Below are 19,686 nucleotides of genomic sequence, written 5' to 3'. Positions count from 1 at the left end.
TATATATTTTTTCGGACTCCCTTGAATATCGATATTAACGAGTCCTTTACTGTATATATATATACTATCGATATATAACCGATTTTCAAGTGAGTCCATAAAAATATCGATAAAACCGGGACTATCGATATATCCGACCTGGTTTGCATCGTAATATTTCCGTGCGTGCATAGAAAATTACATGCAAACAGGGTCGGATATATCGATAGTCCCGGTTATATCGATATTTTTTCGGACTCCCTTGAATATCGATATAACGAGACTTTACTGTAGTATCGATATAACCGGGACTATCGATATATCCGATATCGATATAACGAGACTTTACTGTATATATATATATATATATATATATATATATATATATATATATATATATATATATATATATATATATATATATATATATATATATATATATATATATATATATATATATATATATATATATATATATATATAAACCGCATACACACACACATACACACTTTTGGGGAAGTGAACTATGTTGGGTTTGGAGCCTGTCCAGCAAAGCTACTGGTAGCAAACTAAATTTTCACTTTGAACAGGCTTTTCTTTGAAAAATTGTCCGCTATATTAAATTTGTAGCCTGCATTACATACAACCACACAGGATAAACTGTGTTGTTGTGTTGTTCGATTGGATTAGTCTTTGCTCATTGGACAGAAACCTGGGCCAACTTTAGATGGGACTGTGAGCTTGTCACATGCATTGTGTATCCCACAAAATATATGAATCAAACTGAATAATTGAATAGGTTCGGAAAAAAATTTGCGCTTAGAGATCCTTACATACATCGGCTCATTTCAGAGCAAGTAAAGATAGATTGGATTGGATGTACCTTTATTCATCTTGCAGTGGAGAAATTTACCTAACCTAACCTAATTTACCTAACCTAAATAACAAATAATATGAGAACACAGACACAGAGTCATTCATTCTCCAGCACTTACTGTACCCTCTTTGTAACATGAAGCAGTTTGAGATGAAAGAGGAGAGGATCAAAGCATCCTTTTCAGCAGTGGATCAGGAACATCATGGTGGAATGTGCACATCTACGACAAAATAATTGTTGAAAGCAAACACAAAGCTGTAGCATCGACGAATTGATTAGCTCACACCTCCTGTCCCACTTAAATCCGCTTCAACTCCAAGCCGCGACAGTTCCCCATTTGCATCGGCGCCCTGCGCTGCCACTCCTTTCTTCTTATTGCGGGCTCCTCAAGCCATGCATCCATCCAGCCGCAGACTGTCCAACAGCACCGACCTTTCCGCTGAACAAAGCGGGGCTGTGAAGATGCTGCCCATTACAGGCGCAAAAAAAAGCACAATGGCCCCAGAGCTGTCCAGCGATGACAGTCGAATGGCAACGACATTCCTCCCAAAAAGTTCTGGCATATTTGTGCTGCCGAAACAGCGTAACCGCTCAGCACAGTCTCCGCCTTGATGAATGAAAATTCTGAAAAACAATCCGTATCCGTTCCACACAACGCACAACGACACAAAGTGACAAAAGGAAAACACAACACAAACACAAAAACAAGATAAAAAAAAAAAGGCAAATGAGAGCACTTACTCGGGCGCCATCTTTGGCGTTAATATGTAATCCTTGTACATGTAACCTTGAATCTGTTAGGTTCACATCAAACATATAACATTTAGGATTACAAACATAAAGTCTCAGACAAAGGGCAAAGAACAAAAATGTTTGTTCAAGAAAATCGCACAGCCAAATTACAACCTGGAGCCGCTAGTCACAACCAGTCAGGAAAACTAAATGTCAAAAATCCTGTAACATAAAAGCAATCAAGAGCAAGAGTAAAATAACAAAATACAACAATTGGACATGGCTTCCAAGACTATCCTTCTTCTCCTCTTCATATATTACAATTGGAGACATTTTCTTTGACTTTGAATTGCAACTATTTGACAGATTGCAAAATACACCAAGGAGTAAAAAAAAAAAAAAAATACTACAAACCAATATAGGTGATGCATTTTTTTATTGTGAATATATATTCCCTTTTTTGTTGCATATCTTGCAGAAACGGGCGGCCCGATAGTCAAGTGGTTAGCACACCGGCTTCACAGTGCAGAGGTCGCCGGTTCGCGTCCCGGTCCGGCCTCCCTGTGTGGAGTTTGCATGTTCTCCCCGGACCCGCGTGGGTTTTCTCCGGGTACTCCGGTTTCCTCCCACACTCCAAAAACATGCATGGCAGGCAGATTGACCACTCCAAATTGTCCCTAGGTGTGAGTGTGAGAGTGACTGTTGTATGTCTTTGTGTGCCCTGCGATTGGCTGGCAACCAATTCAGGGTGTCCCCCGCCTCGTGCCCGAAGACAGCTGAGATAGGCTCCAGCAACCCCCGCGACCCTAATGAGGAATAAGCGGTACGGAAAATGAGATGAGAGAGATGAGATCTTGCAGAAACATTACATTGATATTTACCACAGCCAGTTTAAATCAGAATTATAACTCTATCATCATTAAAACCAAATAGTTTCTATTGCATATAAAAGCTCCAAGCATGATTTTTCTTTTAGAGGTTTCACGAGATGATAAGACGAACCCATCTGAGTAATTCCTGTCTATGCCGAAATGAACAAATGACTAAAAATGCTGTGTTGTGCACACCAAGCCACTAGTTGGCAATGCTATTTTATCAAAAAAGACAATTGTGTTTTTTTTCCCAGCCTTTCTGTCTTCCTCGTTGATGTATCCACCAACAGGGCGTGTGGCCAAAGTTCAGAAAAAGAGCCTTAGGTGTTTTGGTACTGATCCAGCCAACAGACAATGACGACTGTGTGATTTGTACACAATCGCCATGTCGGTGGAAGGGCAAAGAGCACAGTCGCTTTGCTGCCACTGCAGCAAACAGTTGACACATTGGCAAGTGAAAGGTGCGTGGGATGTGGTGGTGTGGTGGCTCCAGATGCTCCAGAGATGGATTCTGACTATGCTGCCACTCTGCCGAAATGTAATGCAGTTGCAGCATGACAGGTTATGATCATCACAACAGTTTGTTTACTCTTTCAACAGCTCCATTGGCTTATAATTTTGTGCCCTGGTGAATTTGTCTGCCATTAGTGGCGAGAAAACATTGTGTCATTTCTTCCGTTTTGCTCCTGCAGTTTGCACAAAGCTGTTAGACCCTGTATAGCAGATGAAGCAGCATGATGGCTTGATGTTTAATTTCCAATTGATTTTTGTGGGGTATTTTTTTACATGACAAAATTGACATAATATTACGTGGGTGTCAAAGTCATTTTTTGCCGCGGGCCACAATGTAGTTACGGTTTCCTCTCGAGGGCCGTTATGAATTTGGAGAAACCATTAGAATGTTTCATATCCTCCAAATATTACATACAGAACGCACAACAAATTAATGAATAACTAGTAACTAGTCACGAATAATTATTGTTATTGTGGTTTACATACGACAATTAGAAATTTTGGTTCGGACTTTAGCAAGCATCATGGAATTTTACAAGTTTGATTTGCTTTCGCGGGCCGAATAAAATGATGTGGCGGACCAGATTTGGCCCCTCGGCCTTGACTTTGACACCAGTGACGTACATGATACGTTACTGGTGAAACTTCTGCCGGATAGATAAATGGTCATTTTAAAAGCGTACAACATTAGCAGGTTATCATGACCCTTGTGACAGACATGATCAGCTTGCCAGAACAAAATTTAATTCCGCAATGTTCCTTTTCCTTTTGCAATGTATGCTGAATAATTAGGAAGTGTAATGGTGAGGCATAAAACGACTTCGGAAAATACAGCACTTATCTTCTTTCAGACATAATACACAAAATCCGCGAGCATGTTAATGTAAAAATGTACTGGAATGTAAATGAGTAGAATGCAAACAACAACAATGTGCACAAACTTGTGTTTTACAAGGATTGTGCAAACACACACACACACACACACACACACACACACACACACACACACACACACACACACACACACACACACACACACACACACACACACACACACACACACACACACACACACACACACACACACACACACACACACACACACACACACACACACACACACAGAAGGCTGTATTGATGTTTAATTACATTAATATGCATTAATATGCAGTCGTTAGTAGCGCTTTAATTATGAATGAAGATGTAATGACACCCCCATCAATATTTAATTAAAGAGCAATAAAGTGTTATTTGGCAGCATTACCAAACTAGACACCAATAAAAGAGTATCTTTAGTCGGTAATTATTCCACACAGAAGATCTCCATCCCTTTAAAAACTATAAATATAAATTCAGAGGACATGGAGAGGTCAAACACGTGTACACGTTAGTATATGTGCATTGATGCCATTTTGACCTCGGGTGTGAAAGCCCTCGGCCATTGGCTGCAGTAAATGTGACATTCTAAAAACAAGAGTGGCCCAAAGGAAGTAAAATGGCCTTCGCTGTGGTAGCCTCCAGTCGGTTGACCTGCAGGATCGACACAGGCAGTGGCCCCATGGTCACCACAGAACTCAACATATGTTCTTTGATCTCATAAAAAAGCATTATATGATGCATTATCCAGAGCAAAACAACATTCCTCATTCATTAACTCATTTATCTCAACAGAAAAAGTAGGAAGAATTGTATGTCCAGAATGCTTGAATGCAAGCAGTCACGAGTGACATCAGACGCCCATGTGGTGACATTGATATGCTAATGATGTCACTTGTTTACACAAGTTTATCCCTTTGCCCCCTCATTGAAATCACCATTTAGTCAGACAAAAGGCACAATGTGGCCCTCATCAGTGAGTCGGCCAGTTCAACAAGGAGAACAGTCTCTTTGGTTTACTCTGAAGTGGATGTTTACATGTGCAGGAGTAAGCAGTTTTAACCTTGAGGGTCGGATGCACACGACTTTTCACGACGAAGGCATGAGTGCCAACGACTACCACAGTTTGCAGTTTGTGGTATAAGAGTGTCACCACACACGCACACACACACACGCGCGCACGCACACACACATACGCGCACACGCGCAAACACACGCGCGCACACACCACACGCACATGCACACGCATGCACACACGCAAACACACACACACACACACACACACACACACACGCACGCACACACACACACACACACACACACACACACACACACACAGACACACACGCACACACACAGACACACACACACCATCACCGAGTGAGTACTAATCTCAAACTGCTTGCACACATCAAAGAGTAGTGTGTGTGTGTGTGTGTGTGTGTGTGTGTGTGTGTGTGTGTGTGTGTGTGTGTGTGTGTGTGTGTGTGTGTGTGTGTGTGTGTGTGTGTGCGCGTGTGTGTGTTACACACTGAAAAAAATAGCATAACAATAAAACAATCAATCGTAGTATTCTAATAATCATCCATCCGCCCAGTTTCTATCCCGTATCCGGGATAGGGTCGCTGGGCAGCAGCTTTACCGAGAAGCCCAGACTTCCTTCTCCCCAGCCACTTCTTGTAGCTCTTCCCGGGGAAACCCCAGGTGTTCCCAGACCAACAAGGAGACATAGTCTCTCCTGCGTGTACTAGGGTGTTCACTTCCGTCGGGACATGGTCCGAACACCTAACCAGGGAGGGGTCCATGAGGCTGACGATCTTCGAGAGCAGATATTAAGTCAAGTTAATGAGCTGGTCAATGTGACAAGAAGTGTCTATGATCGATGCCCTCAATGAATTGATGTGCTCTGCCAACGAAGGACGCTGACCTGCCGAGAAATGTTAATGAAATAGTCTTCTGGAAACTTCGACATGTGAGCACCACTGTGCAGACGAGGGTCATTGTTGTTGAAATGATCACTTCATCTTCAGTTGATGATTAATTTGAGATCTTCTGAGTTGTTAAAAAATATTCAGTTAACTGTGACTCTGTTATGCTGGGACAAGACTAAACAGTGACACTTATCCACCTACAAACGTCTCTTTTTCAGTTTTGTTGTTTAAAATATACCTGTTTAAAATATACCTGCTAGACTTTTTGGGCTCATTAGTCTTATAACCACTGTCTTAGAGGGTTGTTCTTTTTCTGACACTTTGTATATACAGTATATCGCTAGCATTCACCCCACATATGTGTGGCTCTCTGTACCATATTTCTCCAATCTGTCCCGATAACTAACTTTCAATTGTTAATAATAAATAAATAAATAAATAAAAATCAAAAGGAATTTTCCCAAAACTTGCATGAGTCAAAATTGTCCGTCCGTGTCAATGTGAATTTTTTGACTGTTGGTGGCCTGCCAATGATCTATTCTGGGCCCAAGTTGGATGATGTACTCCAGCTAACACATGACCTTAATTATTGTAATTGCGAAAGAGAAGGATGGAAAATAATAAGATAATCTTTGAAAACCATTATTCGACTCACAATGGAGAAATTCAGAATTCACAGCAGGAAAGTTCTGAAAGGAAGAAGTAGAAGAAGAAGAGCTGCTGTGATGGCAGCCACTTGTGGTGCCATCTTGAAATCAAAATAACAAAATATGACACATCGATGAAAAGGTATCTTCAGCCGTCATCTGTACTCTTTTGAAGGTGTCGGACGGTTCGCTTCTCATCCAAGAGGCTTCGTCAGCGAACTGAGAGCTTAGACAGATGTAAAATATGGCTCAACACAAAAGAGACAGACAGCCTTTAAATTTTAAGCACTTTTCTGCACCTACTTGGTTGTACGGAGCATTTATAGCTGAAAGAGGAGAGGGTCATTCAACGTGTCCTTTCACCAGTGGATCAGGGATATCATGCTAAAAATGTCCACACGTCTGCTACAAGTGAAGTTTTGAAAGCAAACACAAAGTTGTAGATTCCGTTGACGAAAAGAGATGTTCTCCTGTCCCAGGAATCATCTTCAATTCCAAACCGCAACTCCTAGTTCTATTTGTGCATTGGCGCTCTGCGCTGAGGCTTCTTTCTTCTCATCGACGGCTCCCCAAGTCATGCATCCATCCAGCCGCAGACCGTCCAATAGCTTTGAACCCTCCGCTGAACAAAGCGTGTCTGACAGGCCCAGGTGCCATCAGGCCCTTTGATTCTGTTCAGTATGAAGAGGAGGCAACAACTCAATTAGCCAGAAGCCTCAAGCCATCACACCAGCAGACTGCCTCATAATATTTCTCATCGTGTTTCATCCAATTTGGAGACAACGACTGAAGGCGAGTGGGCACAAGGGTACCGGTGTGTGTGTGTGTGTGTGTGTGTGTGTGTGTGTGTGTGTGTGTGTGTGTGTGTGTGTGTGCGTGCGTGTGTGTGTGTGTGTGTGCGTGTGTGTGTGTGTGTGTGTGTGTGTGTGTGTGTGTGTGTGTGTGTGTGTGTGTGTGTGTGTGTGTGTGTGTGTGTGTGTTGTTTTTATGTTCGGAGGTAAAGAGGATTGCACTCATTACCGGGGCCTGAAGGAACAAACCCTTAACTTTGTAAGAAATAGTATATATTTTTTCACATAAACCTCCCAAAGTGCACAGAAAATTGATTCCAGGGAGTGTATGAACATGTTTTGCACAGTGTAAAATTAGTGGTCTGCTGTAATTGTGTCCTTTACTGCTATTTGCCATTGGTATGACCTTTTGACCCCTGTTTCTGCCTCTTTTCCGAGTCCACTTCTTGTTGCCCCGACTGATTGAGGCTCTGTTGCTCCTATATTACCTTGAAGGACTCATCTCTGCAGAACTGATACCTCTGATCATCAACGAGCTGGAAAAGCAAAAAGACAGACCATTACAGGGTTGGAGACAAAAAGAAAAGTGCTGAAGTAGCACTTTCCACAGACAGGAGATATACAGGTATGCTGGACCATTAAGGGAGTCGGCTGGGAGCTGGGTTCCTATGGCTGAAATGGGAGGGGTCTCATTTATGACTAAATGATTGGCCCGATAACCCTGCAAGCCAGGCCCATCACCCTCCTTGAAATTGACATTCTAATGGCGCCTGGGAGGATGGGGAGACCAGGACATCATTAAACCAAACCTTAAAGCTATAATTTGTCTGAATCTGAACAAGCTAGTACCTCATATTCTTCCTCCCAAGTTACAAATAAAGTTGGGTTATTGACACCTATTACAGCCACAGAAACATATGGGTGTGCTAGCTTTGGTTGTGTGAGCCAGGAGGGAATTCGTTCATTTGTGTTTATTTTTGTTCAGAACACCAGCTGTGGCCACAAGCTTGAAGACCGGGCTTGAATGATATTCCTATATAATATTTCATCAACATCGTAACAGTATAACTACAGTAGGTAGGCAAGTAATATTGGACAGTGGCCAGACGAGAAACTGGAATAATAATAATAATAATAATAATAATAATAATAATAATAATAATAATAATAATAATAATAATAATAATAATAATAATAATAATACATTTCATTTGTAAGCACCTTTCAAAACTCTCAAGGACACTTTACCGTCACAGGATATATTTTCTGCGGGTGAGCAGCGGCAGCCACACGCGCCACCGTTCACTCAACCCGGAACTAACAAAGTAAAAAGAACCAAAAAAAAAACCTACAGAAATAATATGACAACACAAAGACACATAGAGTCATTTATTCTTCGGCACTTTCTGTACTCTAAAAATATAAAAATGTAAAATATTGACTAGTATATCCCGTTCATGTTCTTTGTCTTCTAACATAAATATTTGGTCAATGGAGGTCCATGTGGTGCAACCATAAGCACTGCATAAGCAAGTGTAATAATAATAATAATAATAATAATAATAATAATAATAATAATAATAATAATAATAATAATAATAATAATAATACATTTAATCAATAAGCGCCTTGCAACACTCTCAAGGACACTTTTCGTTCACAGGATACGTTTTTGTGCACATTTCATCGTGACGTCCCTGATGCACTGGTGAAAAGGACACTTTGATCCTCCCCTCTGTCATCTAGAACTGCTTAATACAACAAAGAAGGTGAAGAAGGTGTTTAAGATTGAACGACTGTCTGTGTCGTTTGTGTTGTGTCACAATATTTGTTATTTAGTTATTTTTTGTTGTTTTGACTTCAAGATGGCGCCACGAGAGTGGTTGCCTTGACATTAGCTCCTGTATTTTGTTTTTCTACTTCTTCCTTTCCTTTCCTCTTACTTTCATCACTTTGCTGCTGTGAAATGTAAATTTCTTCACTGCAAGACTAATAAAATCGAATCCATCAATCTATCCAACTTTGTCTGTTGTAGTTAACGTATTGAACACAAGTATATTATCTTAAATACATTGGCATGTATGCATATGTGGTATTCTTTGGTATAATTAGGAAAGACACATTCTTGTTTTTCTTTCATTTATTAATTTTCCGAATCGCTTTCTCCTCACTACTCGCAGTGGATGTTGGAGTCTCTCCCAGCCAGTGACGTGCAGTCAGGGGAGAAAGGTGAGGCAGTGACTCACCTGTCATCATGGAAACCTGTCATGGAAATATCAAATGAAAAAATAAATTAAACAGTTATATGTGTTTAGTGATTTGTACTTTAAACTTCTTGTCCATTTAACGTCACCGTTTTTGGATCTTTTTCAAAATCACAGAATTTTGACATTTACCGTTCAAATACTAAGTAGAGACGAGTGGTGAGGCAGCAGCCGGCTGAGCCTCAACATGGATTGTGCAATCACTATGGTAACTGTGCTGGCTTGCTCTGCAGTGAGACTGCATTGCTGTCCTTCTGCGTATCGCTATTCAAGCGTTCAAACACTGTCACATCTCGTTGCCATCCGGGGCGCGCCCCGCCCCTCCTGTCACCTCCTCCGCCAATCTTGGGAGACGGCCCCTCCAATCATCATTCACCTGGGTTCCCACAGCTGATTGTCATTCACTGATTGTGCCTTCTGCCTATATCTGTCTGTCGCTCACTACCGTCTCCGTCGGAGTATTTTTGGACATTGCCGTTTCCACTTCCGTGTTGCCAGGTCTGCTGTCATTTAGTTATCTTCCTCCACTCTTCCTTGTTTGTTATTTTTTCATGCGTGCCTCAGTAAAGACTTTTGTATCCGAGTATCTGTCTCGCCGTGTATTTTGGATCCACACTCCCCGCTGTCCTTTCGCCACTCGAGCCCAGCCCTCGAGCCTCGAGTGACGTGACATAATACTCCGACCAACTATGGATCCCGCCGGCGAAGACAGATATCTCGCCGCCCTCACCGAGCAAGCGGAGCGTTCGAGCCAGCTGGCCCGAGCCATCGCGGAAATCAGCCAAATTACCTCCAGGCTGGCTCAACGCTTCGAGGCGGCTGAGGCACGCATTTCCGCTCTCACGGCCAAGTCTTCCCCGCCCGTGAGTAGGCACGCTCCTCAATTTCCTCTTCCCTCCCGCTACGCAGGCGAAACCGGGCGCTGCGCTCAGTTTTTAATGCAGTGCATGCTCGTGTTTGAGCAACATCCATACGCCTGCGTTAGCGATGAGGCGAAGGTAGCCTTCATCACCATCCTGCTCACGGGAGAAGCCGAGACGTGGGTGCTGGCCATCCGAGAATCCCGACCGGAGCTGCGCACCTCGTACCCGGACTTCGTCGCCGAATTACGCCGGGTTTTCCATCATCCGGTGACGGAGTCCGAAGCGGAGGGGAGACTACTGGACTGCGTCCAAGGGGCCCGTTCAGCCGCGGAATACTCCGTCGACTTCCGCATCCAGGCCGCTGGCAGCGGCTACGGCGACCGAGCGTTGAGGGGGGTGTTTCGTCGCGGATTGAACACCGACCTCAAGGACGAGTTGGCTACCCGCGACGCGGGCACCACCTTCGACGACCTGGTCGCCATAGTCATCGGCCTGGATCACCGCCTTCGGGAGCGACAGAGGGAGCAGCGCGGCCGACGGCCCAGACAGCCACGCAGCCGGTCCAGATCTCCCACACCCGGCAGCGAGCGTGTGCGGCGCCTGGAGGAATCCCCCGAACCCATGATCATAGGGGGGGGAACGACCACACTACCCCCGGGGCTCGTCGCACCCAAGGCCCCCAGGCGAAGACCTCAGGTCCACGCAAGTCCCCGACAAGACGGCGACCACAGCGACCTCTGGAGGTCAAATCCACGACCCCCGTTACGCGGTTGGAGCTGGACAGCGAATTAATCGGCCCGTCCAGCTCCCAAACTGTGCGGGCCCTAGTGGACTCGGGGGCCGACGGGTGCATCATTGACCCCCAGCTGGCGGACTCGTTGGGCTGCCAACTGATCGATCTCCACCCCCCAAAGGAGATGGTCGACCTGGACGGCAGACTGTTAGCCCGAGTCACCCACCTCACGGCCCCGCTCAAACTCCGGGTCGCGGGGAACCACGTCGAGCACCGCCAATTTTTAGTTATGCCCTCCCGGAATGCGCCGTTGGTATTGGGTCTCCCCTGGCTCAATACCCACGACCCGTCAATCTCCTGGGAGGGTCCCACCATTCAGGGCTGGAGCCCCTACTGCTACGCCAACTGCCTACGGTCGGCTACGGCAGGGCGAGACGCCTCCCGCGGTGGACCGCCTGAGGCCATCTGCCTCAAGGGCGTGCCACACTGCTACCACGACCTGCGGGAGGTGTTCAGCAAGGACAACGCCCAATCCCTGCCGCCCCACCGACCGTATGACTGTGCTATTGACTTGCAGCCAGGGGCTCCATTACCGGACTCCAGACTTTTCCACATCTCACAACCGGAACGGGAAGCCCTGAGCACTTACATAGACTCCTCCCTCGCGGCGGGACTCATTCGGCCGTCACGGTCTCCGCTGGGCGCAGGGTTCTTCTTTATTGACAAGAAGGACGGAACCCTGCGTCCGTGTGTCGATTATCGGAGTCTGAACGACATCACCATCCGTAACAAATACCCCCTCCCCCTCATGGACTCAGCCTTCACGCCCCTTCAATCAGCAACCATTTTTTCCAAATTAGACCTCCGTAGCGCGTACCACTTGGTCCGCATCCGGGAGGGGGATGAATGGAAAACTGCATTTAAGACACCGTTAGGACATTTTGAATATCTGGTGATGCCGTTCGGACTCACGAACGCGCCCGTCGTCTTCCAAAATTTGATCAATGATGTGCTCAGGGACTTCCTCAATGTTTTTGTTTTTGTTTATCTTGACGATATTCTCATCTTTTCTCGTTCCGCAGAGGAGCACCGGCAACACGTCCGACGGGTCCTGGCGCGGCTCCTGCAAAACCGGCTCTATGTGAAGGCAGAGAAGTGTGAGTTCCATGTCCGCTCTCTGTCCTTCCTAGGGTTCATCGTGGAGCGGGGGCAGCTCAGGGCCGACCCCACTAAAACCAAAGCGGTGGTGGAATGGCCGATCCCAAAGACGCGGAAACAGCTTCAGCGATTTTTGGGGTTTGCCAACTTCTACCGCCGCTTCATACGCGGGTATAGTCAGAAGGCACTCCCCCTCACTAACCTCACGTCCACCAAGATTCCCTTCAGGTGGACGCCCGATGCTGAGGGGGCATTCAATCGCCTCCGTCTAGCCTTCACCAATCCCCCTGTTCTGCGTCATCCCGACCCGGATCTCCCGTTCACGGTCGAGGTTGACGCATCCGAGTCCGGAGTAGGGGCCGTCCTGTCCCAGCGCTCTCCCACAGACCAGAAGCTACGCCCATGCGCCTTCTTCTCCCGCCGGCTCAGCCCCGCTGAGGCCAACTATGACGTCGGCAACCGGGAACTGCTGGCGGTCGTCCTGGCCCATCCGGTCGGCCAAGAGACTGAACTCCCGTCAGGCCCGATGGTCACTCTTCCTCACCCGTTTTAACTTTTCTCTCACCTACTGCCCAGGGTCACAGAACACCAAGCCCGATGCCCTATCCCGCATCCATGAGCCGGCAGAAAAGGAGGAGACCACCACCAACATTCTGCCGGCCCAGCGCATCCTGGGTGCCCTGAGGTGGGAGGTTGAGAGAAAAGTCCAGCAAGCCCAGGGGACGACCCCCATCCCCAGGGGCTGTCCGAAGGATCGCCTGTTCGTCCCCCCCCCCTCTTCGCACGGAGGTGTTCATCTGGGGGCACACCTCCAGGATTGCCTGTCACCCGGGGGTCAACAGGACGATCCAACTCATCGCCCAACGATTCTGGTGGCCGGGGTTCCGGAGGGACATCACCCTCTTCGTGAAGGCCTGCCCGACCTGTGCCCGTGGGAAAGCCTCCCATCAGCCCCCGGCAGGACTCCTCCGGCCGCTACCGGTACCGTCTAGACCCTGGTCCCACATCTCCGTCGACTTCGTGACAGGCCTCCCCCCCTCCCGTGGCAAGACGGTCGTCCTTACTGTTGTGGACCGATTCTCTAAGTCGGCCCACTTCGTCCCGTTAACCAGGTTGCCGTCCGCCATCGAGACGGCTCAACTCCTGGTTAACCACGTCGTCCGTCTCCACGGGATTCCGACGGACTTCGTGTCGGACCGGGGACCGCAGTTCGTGTCCAAGGTATGGAAACGTTTCTGTCGGTCCCGAGGGGCGTCGGCGAGCCTGTCGTCTGGATACCATCCCCAGACCAACGGACAGACGGAGAGGAAGAACCAGGACCTGGAGGCGGCCCTCCGGTGCGTGTGCCTCCACAACCCGGCGTCGTGGGCCCTGCACCTACCCTGGGTGGAGTACGCCCACAACTCCCTGGTCTCCGCAGCCACAGGTCGGTCCCCATTTATGTCCGCCTGTGGCTATCAGCCGCCCTTGTTTCCCACTCAGGAGGGCCAGGTGGAGGTCCCGTCTATTGAACATCACCTCAGACGGGCCCACCGAGTCTGGAAGGAGACCAGGGACGCCCTGACACGCACCGCATCCCGGAACCAGCGGGTGGCGGACCGTCACCGGAGACAGGCACCCAACTACCAGGTCGGGCAGGAGGTGTGGCTGTCGACGAGGGACCTTAGGCTGGCAGGGTCTTCAGCCAAGCTGGGCCCACGCTTCACGGGTCCCTTCCCCATCGAGGCCATCCTCAGCCCTGTCTCGGTGAGGCTCCGGCTGCCACCCACCATGAGGATCCACCCCGTTTTTCATGTTTCCCTCCTCAAGCCAGTGGAGACCAGCCCCTTAGCCCCCACGCCCGCCCCCCCACCTCCCCCCCGGATATTGGACGACGGACCAGTCTACACCGTGCGGGAGATACTGGACTCCAGGCGCAGGGGCAGAGGATTGCAGTACCTGGTCGACTGGGAGGGCTATGGACCTGAGGAACGTCAATGGGTCCCACGTTCCTGGATCCTCGACCCATCCCTCACCCGGGCGTTCCATGCGGCTCACCCATTCAAACCTGGTGGGCCGCCGAGAGGCGTCCCTTGAGGGGGGGGCACTGTCACATCTCGTTGCCATCCGGGGCGCGCCCCGCCCCTCCTGTCACCTCCTCCGCCAATCTTGGGAGACGGCCCCTCCAATCATCATTCACCTGGGTTCCCACAGCTGATTGTCATTCACTGATTGTGCCTTCTGCCTATATCTGTCTGTCGCTCACTACCGTCTCCGTCGGAGTATTTTTGGACATTGCCGTTTCCACTTCCGTGTTGCCAGGTCTGCTGTCATTTAGTTATCTTCCTCCACTCTTCCCTGTTTGTTATTTTTTCATGCGTGCCTCAGTAAAGACTTTTGTATCCGAGTATCTGTCTCGCCGTGTATTTTGGATCCACACTCCCCGCTGTCCTTTCGCCACTCGAGCCCAGCCCTCGAGCCTCGAGTGACGTGACAAACACGTTTAGTATATGAACTCAATTTCTACAGTTTAGCTGGTGTATATAATGTACACTCACTGTACATTATAAACACTGCACGACAGTATTTATTTTGTTTTATTTTTATGAAAACTCTGTGCATAGGTGAGGCACACAGTTCTCCCGCCTCATGACAGGGGGCGCTGGTGATTCCAGAGATACTTGCGACTCCACGGCTGCAGAATAATAGAATTAGGGACAGCAAGCTACAGTAAACAGTTAGCAAGTAAAGTGAAACCATCCAGTCATTTTTTCGTGTTGCTTGGCCTCATTTTCAGAATGGGGGATTACATATATAAATGGAAAGAATTTTCTAAACTGGACTTTCAATCGAAGCAGGAGATAATAATTAAAGGAAGACCAACACCGGAGCTAAAAGGTTTCCTTCAGACAACGGGACAGAATACTCACTCTTTTCAGATGGACTGGTACACACGAAAAGCTGGCTGTGTGGATGTCCAGCAAGAAACCGCCTTTTCTGCTTTTCCTGCCTTCTGTTCTCAACTTATGGCAATGTCTGGACTCAAATGGGATATTGCAACCTAAACATTTTACAACGGAGCGTCATCAAACATGAGCGGTCGACCGCGCACATCCAAAGTCAAATCGCGCTAAAAACATTCGGGATGTCCAGGATCAACTTGGCTTTGGATGAACAGCGAAGACTCCACATCAGCATCCACAATGCTACGGTAAAGGAGAACCGGGAGATTTTAAAAGATCTCATCAATGCCACCTGCTTCCTTGCCAAACAACAGCTGGCATTTCGTGAAAATGATGAAAGTAAAGGCTCTGCTAATCGTGGCAACTATGTTGAACTATTCATGCTTTCGCTGAGAAAGATGACAGGCTAGCGACATCCACTGTATTTTCTGGCCCGTCAAAAAGAATACAGAACGATTTAATTGAAGCAGTTGGTGATGTCATTAGAAATTACGTTAAAAAGGAGATCGGTGCAGCCCCATTTGTTGCTGTAGAAGTAGATGGGGATTGTCATTCTCAGCACTGAAAAGACTGAAAACATACAGTCGGAACAGGACTGATCAAGGACGACTTTCTTCACTGGCAGTGATCTCCATTGAGACAGAGAGACTTTTAAAACTGAAGAAAGGCTTCTACAAAGAAGTTATCCATGCCTTTCTTCAGAAGGAGCGGCGCATGGACTTCATTTACAAGTAAAGGTAACACGGTAAACAAACAATAATCCACGCTCACACTCACACCAATTTGGTGCCTGCCGTGCATGTTTTTATAATGTGGGAGGAAACCAAAGGATCCAAAGAAAACCCATGCGGGCCTGGAGTGAGCATTTACCCTGCGAACTCTGCACTTTGAGGTTTACATGTGAAACACTGGACCACTGGGCTGCCGTGCGAACACAAATGCTGAACAAAATTATCAATGGTTATTAAATTACAATTTAAATTTAAAATGAAAAAATATATATTTTGTGCACCAATCAACTCATATGAGCCATTCCTAGTCAAGACTCATAAATAAGTTGTAGAATCGCTGTAGAATGTGGATGCACTTGGGTGGAGTACAGTGACACCACTGTACTCCATTGCTGCATCTGTCTTTCAAAATGACACTTCTAATGAGTGGTGATTAACAATAATGTGTCTCATTAGTTCAAACATAATGATATTGACGGTAAGAGCTTCACTGATCTATAGGAACTATTAAAGTAATTAATTTAAAATGAAAGACAATGGAACTGCTGTTTGAATTAAGTTTCTGTTAGTTCCATTTTTGGATTTGAAGTGATTGAAACTGTACTGTGCATCGTTTTTAAAGATGACAAAAAGGGAAAAAAGTAGGAAACATCATTTTCCAAAATGTTATTTCTTTTTTTTATTTCTTTTTTATTTCCTGAACAATTTTTTCCGCACTACCTCACTTCAACCTTTTTTGTTTTTGCATTACTACACCACGTCACTTTACACACGACACTACCTCACTTTACATTCACAATTTACATGTATTAGCTGTTGTCAATTGTCTGTCTTTTTTAGCCACACTATAAGTGCCTTGCACGCTGGGTCTGAGAAGACAGTAATTTCATCTGTGCTGTATGTCATGCATATTTGACAATAAAGCTGACTTTAACTTCACTTTGAGCTTATCGTCTTCTTGTGGTAGTTTGTCGTCATTTTCTATTCACGTGAGATATCATACACCAGTGTTGGAAAGCACTTCAGCCATTTATCAGGCCGTAAAAGCTGAGAAATGCTAACAGTTTGCAATGTTATCCAGCCTTGCCAGTGCTGCCCAAACAGGGCAGTCCAAGTATCCTGAAACCAACACCATGGAAGTTTCCATTCCTCCTATTGCCATATCAATATCTTTATAGTTAGAAATAATCCATATTTTTCCAGTTGCCCCCCATAACTCTTGTTTTGCTGTGTCTCATGCTACATACTGTATCCGGAGCTGGTTGGTATGCCAAGTGTGAAAGAAGATACACACGAGAGTGTGCAATCTCAGGAAGAGACACTAGATGAGGCAGGCGCATGACTGACTACACTTTCTATTTTGATGGGTCGTCAACTCTTTCGGATATGATCTCGATTCAAATCATGTTGTATTTCTGGATCAGTAAAGGTTAATAAATCAGACACAGATGTGCACTAAATAAATAGATGATAATGATGATGATGAAGATGATGATGAAGATGATGATGATGATGATGATGATGATGATGATGGATGCTCTATGTGTGCATAGAGAGACCGTAATTTCTCCTAAAGAAGCAGTGGCCCCTTTTTTGGGGGATAGCCTTTGCAAGAAAGAAAATAGGATGTTAGGTCAATTCACTACTTTGTTTTATCATCTTGGGAGTGGCAAAAGTCACACTTGGGAGTGGCAAAAGTCTCAAAAACGTTTCAGATGCCCTCTCTACATCATGGATTTTTCTCTAGCTTTAGGGATAAGTCTTAAATATGGAACAAACAAACAAACAAACAAAGATATAAATACATCAATAACGAATGTGCGTGAACAGCTGGAACAAAGCAGAAGGTTGATCATAATCAGTAGGGAGGGTGTTGATGCATGATAAATGTGCTGGATGTAAATATATGAAATAACACAGCATTTGTGTGGAGCTGTTCCAACAGGCCACAGGAAGAGGTGTGTATGTACATTTTAAAGAGTGGGATGGAGGGGGCGGAGGATAGCTCTTGACAGTGGGAAAACACTTTTTTCCACCTTAATAAAATCAGCATTTAGCATGGGAAAAACAAGTGTTTAGGAAAAACCGAGCTTCAATCAAACAAGGGCAACGATGCACTGAAAAGTCTCAACCTTTCAGCCAAGCAGCATGCGTAACTGACTGGTGGCTGTGTTGTACACAGTTCTGTGTGTACAGCATATATGCACCTCTTTCGGAGTGATTTTCAGTGTGAAGTTATGGTGCTGATTAGTGCGGTGACAGGTGCCATGATTAAAATGGCTGATAGTAATAGTGCAGCATTCATGCATTGACAACTTTGCTCTGCTTGGCATTGTGAGGGGTGATGTACGACACCATTAGGGTAACCTCAGGGCCCCGGAGGACACTTATCTCCCTCGTCACGTCCTTCACACTTCTCAGTCTACCTCCAACGAAAGGACAACTGATCCCTTGTCTGCATGCTTATTAATTGTGTGCGTATGTGTGTGTGTGTGTGCGTGTGTGTGTGTGTGTGTGTGTGTGCGTGTGTGTGTGTGTGTGTGTGTGTGTGTGTGTGTGTGTGTATTTCTGTATGATTATTGTACAGTTTACATATTGGCAATTAGATACTTGTTCATATTTTTATTTTTTTACAAACAGCCTCATATATTATAGAGAGCTTAATGTCATGACAGATTAATGTATAAAAAAATAGACACAAGAATTATACAGTAGGTACATTTCCGAGGTTATTGTCTACATAGTTATTGTATGTATTTTGTTTGTTTAACCTTTAAAAAATACAAACAACATAGTTTTAGATGTGTAATGACTGGAAAAAAGAAACTTACAAAATATAAGCATCACGGTTTGGAATTTGTGAAGCTTTAAAGTGGGCATCTGTGTTTTTTTTTTCACTCAAAAAATCCAAACAAGGAATAGATAGATGGCTTTGAACTTCAATGCAGACATTTATGACGCCCCAGGGATAAACTGCAATCACTTTAATGATCATCTGAATGTCATCCGATGCCGTCACTAGGTCAAGTCATCAAGTATTTTGTTTCGGTGCAAAACTAAGAACCTGCCTGACATTGTCATCGTTAATTATGGGTGAGAATTAGCTCAGGGTACGATTATCTGTCTCCAGCAAAATGTGTCTCAATTACACGAATGAGCACTAAATGGATCAAAGCCATAGTAATAGTAAAAACTGATGAACAAAAACAATTCCGTCCAGCAAGATGGAGTCGAAAGTCTTTAATTGCACTCATTGTATTAACACCTCTTCCTGGCCATAACTCCAGCCTGTCATACTGCACTATGCAAATGCTTGTGTGTGGATATCTCTTTAAACATGCACATCTTCAGCCAAGCTAACCAAAAGCAAAAGACCACAGCCGCCCACACACCTCTGCAACTGACACTGCAGTCATGTCATCGGAAATGTAAAACGAAACCCAATGTTCCTAATGAGCTGAAACCAGCCAGAGGCACCCTGATATCTCTTGAGTCAAAACACATGTACCCTCCCTTCTTCAAAAATACTACAGCATGTAACCCCTTAATTATTTCAGTACAAAAGAAAGGATACCAAAACCGGAACATCTTTTCTCCCCTCTTGTTGTACTTAGTGTGATATTAAAGGTGTAATATTAAATGACGCGCACTGGGTGTCAGTTCCAAATGGTGAGTCCAAATGGATCATCCCCGATAAATCATAAAGTGAAACTAGAGTCAGGGGCTGTTGTCAGAGATTTAGCGCCAGTTGTATTTTTCTAACGTCATTTGATGTTC

Source organism: Hippocampus bargibanti, linkage group LG07 (assembly GCF_051943395.1).
Source record: "Hippocampus bargibanti isolate YZ-2025 linkage group LG07, ASM5194339v1, whole genome shotgun sequence".
Lineage (NCBI taxonomy): Eukaryota > Metazoa > Chordata > Actinopteri > Syngnathiformes > Syngnathidae > Hippocampus > Hippocampus bargibanti.
This window is presented reverse-complemented; position numbering follows the sequence as displayed.